The following is a 12,920-nucleotide window of genomic DNA, read 5'->3' as shown; positions in this document are numbered from 1 at the left end:
TGAAACATATATACGGCCGCTATGCTAAATTTGTGAATAAAACAATCCAATACGGAATTTGAAGAAATGTGTTGTCGGGTGAGTACACGCAGCAATACCCTTAAAAACTTTCTGTAGCCAATTTCCCATATGAACAAACGTTTTCCATTACGGACATGAATACAAAGAAGCCACACAATTGTGAAAGACTGAAACCACTTGGAAATGACATTTTGAACATATTCATTATGAATGCATATCATGATCGTCGACAATACAAACGAAATATAATTTTTCAATTGACAACCAAGGCTAATAATGAGACATTATTACATGACGATACGTAATTGGAAAATATAAAAGTCTTCAAGGAAGAAGATACGGTCGTGTTTCGCAGAATATTTTATTTAAATGGACTGTAATTAACAGTAAGCGTAATTTCCGACATACTACCAATAGGATAGATTTAATTTAAAAGATGCATGCTGGACTTTCCAGGTTCTCTCAGAGTCAGGTAAAGGAAAAATAGAGGCGTCATATGCTGTTTTGAGCGAATTGAAAATATGACTATTGAATAGATGTGATATAGGGATTCATTCTGTGATATTCATGATATGAAACCAACGCACACATACAATGTGTGTTTGTGAAAATAAAGTTAATTTTACAGTATTAAATAGGCTAACCAACTTAAAATTATGTTTTACCTGCACAATATCATCTACCGTTACTTTTGAAAAGCTGTTTGTGTATCTTAACACCTCAGAAAGCTAGGCGGATAATAACAACTATTTTTATACCAATTAGCTGACTTTCATCCAAGTTGTCGGACACTGAATTACAGCACATTTCTGATGTCTACCCTATAAAAACATTACTTGCGACGCTTGTCATCGCTATACCAGTTCCCTTGATGTATTCATTTAAAAAATTGAAAAATTCATCTAACATAAGCGAGAGGGAGGAAGACAGTCAGTTGCTTTCAGTTTAGATACTGGCAACTTATCTCCAGGTTAACTACGTAGCCACTGCCAAATTTAATCAATTTAATCATTCCTTACATTTACGACTTTTGCAATGACTCGTAAGAAACTTTATTTCCAAGAATCGAAAAATCCAGGGTGGAATGGTAAAGCAACATTTAAACATTAACTAAAACAAACTTTAATGCTGCAACGCTGATAGTGTACGTGCGTGAGTGAGTAACAGAGAAGAGAATATAGAACGATGAATCACTTCCCCAGTGGGGTAGGCAACTCCTGCATGTTTGACGATACACGTAATTGCATAACCAAGTAGAGGAGTTCAAAGTTAGCCCAAGCCTTCACTCAACTTCATCAAAGGACAAGGAAGGCAAGTGGCCCCCTCGAAGGAGAAAACTTTACAATAAATTGGCCTAACAAACTCAATCTGATCTTACAGATTTCCTAATTGAATGATGGTGTTCAAGGACTCAACTTTAACGAGCATGAAGGAAAATCTGGACCGTAAACAATATGCAACATGGCATCTATGAATATGTGGAGTTCACTACAACCTGCATTGATGAACTGAAAAAGTGAAACAGAGATGTTGCATCTACGCTTGAGGTTCCTCTAGGGACTTAGCATGGAGGCTACTGGGTATGATTTACTCAACACAGGCACCTCAATTCCTTAAGAGATTTGGCGTACGAAAACCGTTCAAACAAAAACCGTCAAAAAGTCGAAACGAGTCGTTAAAAAATATGCAGCAGTTGAACGATGTGCAATCGCTACACCATCCTCTAGACACAGTGTTGAGGCACTGGGAAAGGTCACTGATAGGATATCCTGCCACCGCCTACAGCACGCCTATACGAGGGTAATCCCAGAAGTACCCGGCCCAACAAAGAAAGCACAAACATTTTGGAAAACTATTTATTTATTTTTTCAACATAATCTCCTTTCAGCTCTGCACGCTTTTCCCAGCGATGGTCAATAAGTTCGCTACCTTTTTTATGATAAGAACTGCCTAGCTCCTCAAAATAGCCATTAACTGACGACATCACTTCTTCACGGTTGGAAAATCTTTGACCACCGAGCCATTTTTTTCAAGTTTGCAAACAGAAAATAATCCTAGGGGGCTATATATAGCGAATAGGGTGCATGAGGTAGCAATTCAAACTTTAATTCAAGCATTTTGGCCATTGCAATAACGAATTTGGGAGCTTGTGCATTGTCTTGATGAAACAACACTTTCTTCTTAGCCAAATGCGGCCGCTTTTGCTTGATTTCTTCGCTCAAACGTTGCAATAAGTTCGCATAATACTGGCCGTTGTTAGTTTTTCCTTTTCCAAGAAAGTCGATGAAAATTATCCCCCGTGAATCCCAAAAAACCGACGCCATGACCTAGCCTGCAGATGAACCGGCCTTTGCCTTCTTTGGAGGCGGTTTTCCCTTTTGAATCCGTTGTTCTGATTGTTCCTTTGTCTCGGGTGTGAAGTAATGGACCCATGTTTCATCCATAGTTATGAAACGACACTAAAATTCTGCTTCGTTGCTGTGAAACTTTGATAAGCACTCAATAGAAACATCTTCACGGCACTGGTTTTGCTCGAGTCTGAGCAAACGCGGCACCCATCTTGCACATAGCTTTCTCATGTCCAAATTTTCAGTTAATATGCGATGTACCGCACTTTTTGAAATGCCTACTATGTCTGCTAGCTCGCGCACTTTCAGTCGACGATCATCTGGTATCACCTTGTGGATTTTCTTCACCGCTTCTGGAATCATTACCTCATTTGGTCGACCAATACGATGCTCGTCTTGACAGCTCGTACGGGCTCGTTTAAACTCCCCTACCCAATTTTTTACTGTTACAAACGAAGGTGCAAATTCCACCAGAGTAGAATGCAGTCAGCTTTTATATTGGTTGGGCTGAGGCCTTTCAAATAAAAGTATTGTATCGCATAACGATGACCAATTTTCTCCATTTTCACAAATTCACTGAAAACGTTCATTGTGGATGGCTGGTAAACAAATACTAAACAACGTAGCGTCTTCAAACTTGAAACATATGCTTTATAGATTACGTACTCTTTAATAAAGTGATATTTTTCAAAGAACTACCGCCATTTCTACGTCAGACAGGGTACTTCTGGGACTACCCTCGTATTTCCTCTCCGATTTTAACTACATCTCTTAATAGACAACAATGAGAAAATGTAACTTTCCATCGTCCTGAATCCAAGGTGACATCCTTATGGGATTGCGGATACCTCAATATGGTCGCGTGGAATATCAGCCCACCATGCAAATCTCCCCAAAACAGTAACTTCCAAAAATATAATGCACGATGGCCTATAGTTCATTTAACTACAGTTTCTGGCAGGTCAAGGTGGCAGTTATACAGGTTTCGTATGCTGAGATAATGCGAATCCCAGCAGCGGAGAAACGTTTTGTGGCATTCCAATTTTTACACGGCTGAAGCGTGAACATCTCTCCGACTGCACTACTTCGTTTCGTTAGCTGGGTGGGACCGTGGACCTTTCCGCACCTCCGAATGAGTCAAGTGATATAAAATAATAAGTTGCCTCTTCTTATATGTATTCCCTCATGTGAGATCTCAATTCTGACCCAAGTCCCATCGAATAGGGTAATATTTAGCGGTGGCATTTGCAGGTACAGCAACTTGGCAATTCGTTGGCAAACATACCTGTATTATTGTGATGGGGTAGATGAAACTTTGGGGCTCAGCATGCTTTCATACAGAGGTATTCCCAGACACATATGTTTAGTTGTCTCTGTTGAGTGCGTCGATGCAACAGAAATTGCTGAATAGAAAGCAGCTATGCCATCTATAGTTGTGTGATAAAAATTAGTAAGCAAAGACTTACAAACCTGCCTAATGATGCCAACCATGAATCAAACAATGACTACTAAATTATGAAAACTAATAAAAAATCAAATAATGAAAAATAAATAATCCATGAATTAATGCTGAATCCTCCGACGGCTTGAAAACGTTTGAAAACCATGAATTTTCAAATACTAAACAAAAAATTAGAGCAAAGCCATACGATTACGTACAAAATGATTACAAGTTAAAGCCTAACATTTTTATATGACCCAGGTAACGGGTTTACCTTAGACCTTCGGCTAGTGGTAAGTGCACTGAAGAATAAAAAATTACGCATCATTAGAAAAAGAATCTAACGATTTCTCATACTGAAAGGGTCATATTCATCCAGCAGAAACGTATTTGCGACTCAGATCTCGCTCACGACTTGAACTTGCATAACCGCGAATGCAATTCCCTCGACGGGGAGTGTTTAAATCCGTTCATTTCCTTGTTATAGCTTCAGCCGTATTAATTTTTATTCAGAACCGCTAGCAAACTGCATTCAAAAGTTTCGACAGAATTTTATACCACGACACCGCACCGCAACGCAGTGGGCGAATGCGCAAGGGAGGAAGAGGAGGGAGGGAGGGAGAGAGAGAAAGCGGCGTGCGCACACAGCCGAGAGGGTCTTCAACTTCCGTCGCTCCTCTCCCGCCATTCGCGGGAATGCGGTGCGAATCCAAGGGGGATGGCGGAAGCGAGGAAGTCGCTTCCCTCCGCGCTGTTTGCTTGACGGGAAGTTTGGTGAACCACGACGTTCCACCCCCGAGTGCGGTGCGCCGAGGTGCGCAGAAGCTTGGGAATCAGCGACTGACTTATGAGGGCCATTTCGAAAAAAATTGTGACCGAGCACAAGAGACTAGTTCAACTAGACAAGGTATTTGTTTAACCGAGGGCGCTGGTCTTACCTTGACAATTGCTAACAGACAAACGAAGACTGCAGGAGTGCTTCAGCATGATGACCGTTGACACAAGATGTCGAGATAGGTCCTTTAACCGGTACACCCTGCTCCTCCATTTGTATTAATCCTGACCCCTTGCGGAAGCACCCTTCATACCATTCGTAAGACGGAACCTGCAAATCAACGAACACGGACTTAGTTCCGTTTGCTCCAAGGGCTACGCAATTTGGTCACACAAAATATGCATGGCACACAATCAGGTGCGGGAATGGGAGAGAGACGCGTCAAGTTTCACAGCAAAGCAAGAGGCTGGGGGAATTCAGTACACAGTTTGGATAGCATTTTCCTTTGTTCGAGAGGTTTCTCCCCGACGCAGAAACCGAAATTCCCAGCGGTAGCGAGATAGGCACGAATCCAATACTAAATTCATATAGTTTTAATAGTTTACTACCTTCCTTAACTTGCTACCAATTAACTCAAGGAAACAACACTGTTCCATCTAATTTGAACGCAAGGGGCATTGCCGGCAATACGCACCCTATCAGTCGGGCGATCAAGAGTGCAAAAATGCAATTAGTTACTCAAGATTACAATGAACATTCATTTCATGGAGCCAATTAAAATAACAATTTTTTCACATCTCACTCACAATAGCCCTAGGAATCGAAATAAATTAGCGATACAAAACTCATCATCTAATCAAAATATGGGTCAATCACAAATCCCCAGATGCATAACCCTGAGTGCATATATAACGTTATGGAATACATCAGATTAGGAAATTCTCCTTCTAAACTGATCAATATTTCTATTTTTCAATGAGGTGCCATTTATCTTTTCACGATCTATTCATCCCCCCAACTTAGCATGCAATCCTAATTTAAGAGTACAATCATTTTACTACGAAGTATCTTGAGAAACGTAGGCAACGAAGGTAATTAATCAAGCTCGTTTCCTTTTTGTTCAATTTTACTGCACATGGAATAGTGCATGATAGAATCGTATTCTTACGCGTTGGCTAGTCTTGCTAATGTAAATGTTTCCAACGAAAACTTTCAAGACAAAGAAAATTACCGGGACAGCAAACTCGACAAATTGCGTGCACAGATACAAAATTAATTTTTGAAAAATTCGCTCCAATATATTGATCAATATTCTATTCGACAATATTCATTGGTTTACATGTTGTAAATTGAGTGACACAGTTTTCATACCTTCCGTAATGTCATTATACACACTGATTTCATGTTCGCGGAGCACGTCGTCACGAATATCCACAACCATGAGGGCAACGCGACGACTTGAGAGCAAGTGTCCGTTTACGAGCTGTCTGCCTATTGCTGTGGGGCTGTGCTATTTCCTTAGGTACCCGAGCTTTCCGGATATTTGTTTTCGCGGGCGAATTCGCTCGGCGACCGCCAGTCATGGGAACCTGTCCCTTCAGAATGCCCTCGTTTTGGTCCTCTCATTCAGTGCCGAGCACAGTGAGCCGCAGTCCTTTTTTCTCCTCGAGAACGTGTCACATATTTTTGCAGTAAGTCACCGACATGATAAAACATTGAATCTACGACAAATATTACATTCGAATCTGACAATTCGGTTGCACCTTACTAAAGTCACGGTTGCAATTCAAGAGAGGGATAAAGGACTGCAACCATAGGCGAATTCTTTATTTTTCGTCATATTACACCGCAAAATCATAATTACCAGGTTGCAATGCAGGGATGGAATAGTGTGACTTTTTAAGCCTCCTTACCTAGACATGCCGACACGCTGAATAATGAATTTTCGCAACTACCATTTTTAGATCTCTCTCTCTCTTAAATGAGAGAAGTAGTAAAAACCTTACTGCTTTATATTTCATGTATTACGATTATTTTTTACCATTGCAGACTGAAAACAGACTCCTGATACGATCGATTTTACATTAAGAGGACACCATCAGCAGAAATAAAATGATACTCCGATTAAAGTGCCAACTATGCACCGGATATCCTATGTAGCCACATCTGTAATCGCAAGTATGTGTCCGTTTTGCCAGGTTTACTATTTTGGTAGTTGAAACTATTGTGTATTCCATTTAATTGCAAACGCAAACATTCCTACTTTGTTTTTGGCCATTCGTAAGCGAAAATAGACAAAGTTACATGGGATCCTATCCACGGTGCAATCAAAACAAATATTTTATTAATTAAAAATGCCTTATCTGTCATTCATTAACAGAACATAATGATATGTATTAGAATTCGAATAATATGTAAAACTTTACCGCTAGGGCTACTCATTACTGTATTAAATATTCCTAAACTTTCCCAGTTTTCAGGACCAAAACTCATATCTTTTCATATCTTCCTTAATTTCAATACGCCATGAATTCACTGTATCCAAGTACTACTGGTCGACTCAAGTTTAACGGTTTCAGACTGTATGAAACAGAAGGAATCCATAATAAATAAAACATTTATCAATTTTCCAATAAATAAAATATTTATTACGACGCGCATTTCGGCTCACTGAACCATTACCAGGTAAAAGACGGGAAGGCCATTGACGGCTACGAGAGTGGAAACGCACGCCATAATAAATCCTTTATTCAGTGGAAAAGTGCAATATTTTTTTATTCTACAGTATTATTTTACTCTTCATTCTTATCGACTTATTTAAATCTACATAGTACAAGTATATACATATGACATTGTATGACAATCAAAAGGCTAATCTGACCAAACGTATTGAAATTACTTCTACAACAAACATTACCTAAACACTCCAGAATAGATGTAATATACTCTTTTTCCAGTTTTAAGTATGAATATACTATATACCATTTTTAGTCATTTGTACTCGGTTAAAAACAGTTACGGTAACTTGACACTGTTAACCATGCCATTCGGGGAATTTCCGAGAAATTAATAAAATACATGCTAGAGTACCAAACCTACCAACCTTTGGCAAGCAGCAGATCAACTAAGTAATAACTAGCTCAGCAGATGTTGTTATGTTCTTAACGTACAGGAAATCAGTCCATTTGCCCAATTTCTACAAACTAATTCACAAAAAGATGCCTCGGTAATACTTTAAACTAAGGAAAAGAAGGAATAAATGAAATGAAAATCAATCAATCACAAAATTATCCAAAATCTATTGCAGAAATATAACTGCTGTTTTTTAAAATGGTACAATACTACTCTGGAGCGCCTTCATTTGTCATTCCCTAATTAGACATAATGCAAGCAAGTCTTTTTTGTTATTTCCTTGGAATTTGGGGAGACGATGACTTACCGACTTAACTTTCCGTGATAAAACACCGCTCAAGTGTCGCACTGTATCCTTTTGCAGAAAATAAAGGCGAAGAAGATAGAAAAATGTTTTCCACTTATTTGTGTCTAAACTCGCTGACTTTTCCTGGTCTTTCACACCCAAACGAAAATATTTGACCATTCAATGTTTTACTGATTTTCCATATAGATGCCATTTCCATAGATGCATAATTTTCCACATGCCCATCGCGGTATCTGTTTCTAAACAGTCCGGCTAGCCGAATGCAAACTGATGATTCTCTCTCGAGTACGGAAGTCGAAAATAAGTATTGAAGAGGCATTGACGGTGTGAATATAACTATAATAATGGTCACCGTTGGAATTGAGACCAAACGTAAAAGTGATAGAGTGATGTGTGAGGTCAAATATATTTGCCTATTAATACATAAATGAGATAATAATCTGTAAGAAAACAATACTGGTATATACGAACCACTGAGGAAATAATTAAAACTACGGAGTAGATCGCAGCCACAGAGTAGCAGGCAAGTTATACGACAGGTGGAGAAATATATAGACACTCGTTTGCCTGTCGCGCGATATTTACATACATTAACGAGGGGGCAGTAGATGCATACAGTGGAAGTAGAGGGCAATGAATAACTTTAATGTGCCATACACTCATTTAATTGTGAATATTTTAGGAAGCACTTTTTATTCAACACACTTAATAAAATCAGCTAACAACTTATGTCAATGAAATCATTATCCGGAAATCAAGAGCAGGGACGATATAAAAATATGCGCTTAAAATTAATAGAAAAGGGAATAATCTCACAGAAGACATTTTTCGGTGAAACTGAACAGACATTTTAAACATTTTTGTAACTTCATAACGTGTAAACCAGTTAGTGTTCCCATGGATTCTGGACTCACTATCATTCGAACGTAATTCTCCTTTCAAAATCAGCGGATTCCTTATAACACGGGTAATAATAAGACGCACCGAAAGCAAATGATACCTGAGCAGAAGCCGGAATCCGTCACGAAAGGACACTTCTCGAATAGTAATACGCAACCCCTCAACTCCACCCAGATCACTCCTTGAACCTGAAGATCTCAGAAACCGCCTCTTCCCGACAATACACCTACGGATGATTTACCGTTCAATTAAGGCGAGAAGACTGAGAATGAGGGCTCTGTGCGTATCCCGTGCATTCAAATCCTTCGGGTGTGCCCTAAAACGTAGACGTCATGTCGGGGGATTTGAAAATCCAAATGACGTCAATGCAAAACGTTTCGCGTACATAAATGGCCGACAATTTCAACTCTCACCTTGACACAGAACTCACAACTCACAGATGAAGTACGCGTTTTACAGATTGTCTTCTACCTGCGCGAGCGTGCGTGTAAACTTGCTTGCTATGGCACATGGACACGACTCAAGGTCACCGCCCAAGAGGTCGATCTTTTGCCAAATTCCCCCTTGAGGTGGTGCCCGTTTACTCTTCACGGAAACGGGGACTTTTGACACTTAGTTGGAGCAGACTGCTCGACTCCGGGGGAACCGCATTGGGAGGATATTTCAGGAAACCCTCCGCCCGAAGGAATGCCGTTGGAGATGGGGTCGGATACGGGCTATTGAGAGAGCGCCCGCGTACAAGCATGATATTTTGAAATCTGAGATCGATAGGGCTCTGTGATCGAACCGACGATCGACCCGATGGCGGCATTACAATGCTTCTTCACCGAGTTGAAAAGGTTGGGCACGTAGATGCGCATTTTGATGAGGAAGCATTTCAAGAGGCGCTCATACAAAAGATTGCTGTAGCTCCACAGTTTTACACCCAGTCTCATATCATCAAGAGAATTCTAACACATCAAAAGTAAAATTAAAATTTACTCAACCGCAATATAATAAATAACACCGGTATAGCATGATTCCTCCGAGGATCACAGAATATTAATTAAAGCTATACTTCCGACTTAATATTCCTAAACTTTAGGCACGATACACTGGATCGTTAAATCCTTTAAGTAACACCTATCTTTACTACCGCTCTTATGACGTCCATTTTCCTTGATGAACACAAGACAGCTGCCCACGAACATAAAATGAAAGATTTTGGAGAACGATGGGCTCGAAAAGAAACTCTTCATACCTCAATAAAAATGAAACTGTTGAAATTTCATCCCGGAACTCAGAATTAATTATCAGCCAAAAAATCTTATTAAAGAGCAAAGAGGTTAAAATATGATGTACTCTCGAGAAAGGCAATGACTGGAGACTCAAACGTAATTAGTTTCAATGCACAAGTGAACACGCACTTGAATACAAAGCAACGTAGAAAAACCACGGTGATCACTCTGTTATCATACGAAGAAAATTGGACAACAATTGTGTTCTCCTCGTCTAGTTCTGGTAATCTATTATTCGGGAGAGATTTGATTTTTACTTAGGTTATTTCTTCAGTATTTCAACGCGAATTTCAATATACCTGAGCTTCTGCCTAAGAATCGCCAGAAGAACCACGCAAAAGAAAATAAATACGTCCTGCAGTGCCACAGACCACATAGTTATTCTTAAAAAAATTATACTTCGCCCGGATGGTGTTCAGATTAGGTTCATTGGTAGGGGGCCGAATAGTCTTTATGATTGTGTCTCGGCACTGAATTTACTAGTATGATAATCAAGTCAACACGAAGACCCAGATTTTGTTTTACGCTCCTATACTGAAAGAAGCGTTCCATCGCATAGCTGAATGATGCCTTTATCCTCCAATCATCTGCCGATGACAGATTCTCCGCAAACATTCTTCCAATCCTTTGCCCAAACTGACACCATGCTGTCGATGGTACAAACAGCATCGACTCATCAACGTTTACGAGTATAATGGTACACACTTGGAGTTTAAGAGAAAATGATGAAAAAAATCATTATTTCAAGAGAGCGAACCAGCTTACATATACATCCGGAAAGTAGTACCCGTTCGTGCCGCATGAAGTGCTGACGACGCGAGTAGCCGCTGGACGAGGTCAGATAGCTTCAGTGGCTTGTCTGCCTTCTCTGAGCCAAGTTGCGTGACGCTAGCATTGCCTGTGTTGTTTCTGTGATTGTTTACAATGTTTAAAAAAATTGAGAACGCCGCCAGTTGTGAAGTGAGGGCAGTGATTAAATTCCTCAATGCAAGAAACGTTCGCCCATGTGATATTCATCGCCAATTAAAGGAGGTGTATGGAGACAATGTACTGGACGAGTCGTCTGTTCGGCGGTGGTGTCGCAACTTCAACATGGGGAGGGGGAACACACACGACGATGAGCGTTCGGGGAGACCGTCTGTCATTACAGACCAACTGGTGAGCTCAGTTGACGAATTCGTGAGTAACGATCGGCGCGTCACAATTGATGACATCTGTGAGCATTTTCCCAATGTTTCTCGAACAATTGTTCATGAAATTGTTAAACACCATCTGCATTATGCAAAAATTTGTGCAAGATGGGTCCCTCGCGTATCTCAATGAGCTGGCGGCGAAGGACTATGCAGCAGGAATACAGAAACTTGTCGCACGTTATGACAAATGCCTTAATTTGCTTGGAGATTATGTTGAGAAGTAGTTTAAAGTATCCTCTTTCAAATAAAATTTTTTATGTTTGTTAATATTTACTTTTGTGTCTTTATTTCACGAACGGGTACTACTTTCTGGATGACCCTCGTAAATTTTCGTCATTGCTGGTGGGAGTTTTGCGGCCAACAGTTATTTTTTCTTGAAAAAGGTAATGATTACAAAGATAAAAATTTTCTCCAGTTTTTCATGACACTCGACAGTCAAAAAAATACACCTCTCTTTGAATTAACAACATTATTCTGCAAACAACCGCTTCGATCAAGAATACGGTGCACTGATTACATTTACGTTTGAAAAATTTATTCCTAGAAACTAGAGAACCTGGATCTGGAAATTAAGTAGTGCGGTTAAATTAACACAAAAAATTCGACAATCTTAAGCCATTCCTTCCGGAATACGTATTGCTGAGAGAACTAATGAAATAGATTATAAATCGTCATTTACCCAAGACTTCTCTTGACATTTCGCCCGCATACAGCTTAAAAAACATCTAACAGTTCCACACACTCTTTCCAGTCCAAATGGGGGAGAACCCAGACTCATGACTTCTATTTTTTTTCTACCTTCTATAAAGGATTGAAAGACATAATAACGAAAATAAATACCTATGATGAAAACATAAATAAATTAAAATGAGATAAATTCAGAATTAGTTTACATTACTCATCTGCAAAAATGAATCTGGAAAAAGAAAATGATGGTGTATGAAATCACTGCGGACTCAAGCAAAAACGCCATCGAAGCGGATTCTAATGTCGGTGGCCATGTATTAAAATTTATCTTCATTTAGTCAATCATTGAATTAATGTTCCCCTTGAGTGTACACCTACGTTGTATTTCAGACAACACATTCCTCGAACAGACTACATCATGAAAGAAAGGCGCATTTAATGAGCATAGAAAGCATGCCCATGCTTTTTTAAACGTTTTACCTTAAAATTTTAATGAGGATACTACTACGGAATAATTAATTACCTTTGATAATTCACCATTTAGAAATGGGACAACGCTTCTAACTTAAATTTAGAATTAGTTGACAAAAACAATGTTTCACCTTCAAAATTATTTTGATCGTGAGAACAAGGAATAGGTCAAACATTTATAATTTTATTTTTATACTTTAACACACATGCTATATGTTAATGCAAAAATTCATCTTAATTACAATTGAAAAATTATCTCCCTTCAAATATACAGTCAAATCTACTTCAAACGAATGATATACATGATTTCTCATGATATACATTTTTTTAGATAAGACAATTATTGATTGGCAGGCGATTGAACGTTA

At 39.3% G+C, this 12,920-nt stretch overlaps 1 protein-coding gene across 9 annotated transcripts in view; it reads right to left on the bottom strand.

Annotated features, from left to right (window-relative positions):
* bsk (mitogen-activated protein kinase dJNK) overlaps nucleotides 1–12,920 on the bottom strand; it is a 244,112-nt gene that overhangs the window by 105,811 nt on the left and 125,381 nt on the right. For 5 of the 9 annotated variants that reach the window (XM_071582860.1, XM_071582859.1, XM_071582866.1 and 2 more), the window contains one exon: nucleotides 4,749–4,915. The exons of the other annotated variants lie outside the window; for them this stretch is intronic. The gene's annotated coding sequence lies outside the window, so the exon portion shown is untranslated. The remainder of the gene's footprint in view (nucleotides 1–4,748; nucleotides 4,916–12,920) is intronic. 9 annotated transcript variants of the gene reach the window in all.

This window comes from Hetaerina americana, unplaced genomic scaffold, assembly GCF_022747635.1.
Source record: "Hetaerina americana unplaced genomic scaffold, ioHetAmer1.1.p SCAF_12, whole genome shotgun sequence".
Taxonomy (NCBI): domain Eukaryota; kingdom Metazoa; phylum Arthropoda; class Insecta; order Odonata; family Calopterygidae; genus Hetaerina; species Hetaerina americana.
This window is presented reverse-complemented; position numbering and strand designations above follow the sequence as displayed.